Raw genomic sequence first — 2,440 nt, 5'->3', positions numbered from 1 at the left:
TGATAATCAGCGATAAGAGAAGCCTGAGTGGTAGCATCTAGTAGTCCATGGGGTGCAGGTGGCGCCGACCCAGGAGATCCAAATGGATAACCAAGCACGGTATCAGGGGACAATGGTGCAGGAGATAAAGGTGGCATTTCCTCAGTAGGTGCTGGGCTCTGTACCGGGGATGGAACAGGAATTGGTGGAACCTCATGGATGTCTACAGGAACCTCTGGAAGAGGGTCTGATACTGGTATAATTGGTGTCATGGAAGGCCCCACTCCTTTTGCCCTCATTAACCTTTGTGCCCTTGGTAACTCTTCATCCTCTAGTGCCACCCTCGCGGCCATTCTTGCTCTGGTAGTCGCCCTGACTACGGTCATCAATTCCTCAGCGGTCCTCTCTTCATTCTCATCAGGATCCTCCATGAGATCCTCCTCAGCCACAATCCTTTCCGGAATAACATCCTCAACCGTAACATTTTCAATATGAATCTCATCCGGTCCCTCATTAGGGTACTCCATCGGATTCACAATTTGGTCTCCAACTTGTAATAAAACATCCTCATGCTGATGCTCCTGAACCTCAGGCTTCGGTGCCCCGCTGCCCTATACGAGAACGAACTATGTTACTATCACGATATTTATAAGGGTTCCTGTAAGGGTTTTTATTTGTCAGTACTACGTTAGGTAGCCCGACTATGAACTTGGCAAGAGTTCTTATTATCTTAGTGAACTTATTATCTTAACGTCACATCATCTCTGAGGTTTATAACGCTTGGCTCTGATACCATTTTTGTAACACCCCCAAATCCGGGGTCGGGGATCCGGGTTGTCACGAGTTCCATTTCCCTTAATAACACCCAATCTTAATAAATTATCAACTACTTTGTACTGTGACCCCACAATAAACACACACACCACAAGTTATAGTCTCAGAGATGAATATCCAAAAATAATCATAAGTCATTTTATTCCACCATTATATGCCAATACACCTTAAAAGGTTTCTGAATAAATTTACATTTCTTTGCCATTATTATAATTCATAAATATACATAATCTGGTACATCAAAAGTTGAAAGCCTAGCCTATTGGTAATTTCTACCTCAGCTACAGCAGCCTCAACGCTTCCCGAAAGCTGCGGAACGTTTCCTATCCGCTTGCGAATTAGGAGCTTGGTCCTGTTCATCTTATCTATCTGATGTTGTGTGATGAAAAAAAAAGCAAGGGTGAGCAACAAGCCCACCGAAATAATATGTATAATAATTTACAATATATGAGCATTCTCATAGTACTCAAGAAAGTCTTGGTTAAGAAGAAATGAACCAAGTTGATATCTTAATGCGATGAAGTCGTAAAATATTCAGTATATATATATACATATATACTTTTCAAAATATTGGAAGTCCTCTTCCATGCATAATACACACAGAGTTCCAGTGTATAACTGTATAAAAATATCTTTGCAAGGTGATTTCATATATCTAACCTTGTCTCAACGTTTTTCTGAAAATCTTTGACATGCATAAGATAATCATTTACTAGATATAAGTTAAAAGATGAAGTTATAAGATACTCCAATATACTTATATCTTTTCCAAATACTACTTGAACTACCACCGTTCAAGTTATAATTAGTTTCAAAAGTTCATCACGTAGATGAGACTACAAGATAATACTTGAATAGATTCAATCTTTGAAATATTATTGAATGAAATGAAGTTACGAGATACTTCATTAAGTCCCGATATATATATACACCTATATATATCTCTCATACATTTCCTGAAAACCTCTGTCATGTAAAGTATGAACAGAGTTGCAATATCCAATGAATTTGGAAAGAAAAGAAATTTTGGCATAAACCTGATATCTTGCTGATCAGGCAAAGATACCAATAAGTAACCTTTTCTACTAGTAGATGGACGAATTCCCCACTGGTCATCACCCTGGTCGCAATAGGACCTTATGCTGGACTGCCACTCAGCCACTTATGCATTTGATGGACTCCCACTGAGCCACTTACACTATCATGGACGCCCACTGAGCCCATGTTGCTTATACCGACTCGATAGATGGACTTACTTCCCGAACGTTGGGTAAGTAATCAATTCATTTACCAAAACTGCAACCTTGTTGCGAATATAAAATACACCATAGAGCCGGATCCCTCAGGTTTTGAGCGAGTATTTAAATCCCCTTTTTAAAAGGAAGATCTTAAATATAAAAATGAGTTTTGGGATCCGCTCTAACTTTTAAAAATCATTTTGAATACTCGAAAACACTTTAAAGAGTGTTTGGAGTAATGCTGATTTAATGAAGTAAATCAGTCCCAATATATTTAGAAAATGTCTGAATATTATTATTTAAATAGTATTCCCATAAAGAATAATCTTTATACAAATAATTGAAGTAGAAGTTGTAAGACTTATACTTGAAATGAGTATTAAATAACC

The sequence above is a fragment of the Apium graveolens genome, chromosome 2, assembly GCF_009905375.1.
Source record: "Apium graveolens cultivar Ventura chromosome 2, ASM990537v1, whole genome shotgun sequence".
In the NCBI taxonomy this organism is placed as follows: domain Eukaryota; kingdom Viridiplantae; phylum Streptophyta; class Magnoliopsida; order Apiales; family Apiaceae; genus Apium; species Apium graveolens.
Note: the sequence above shows the minus strand (reverse complement) of the source record.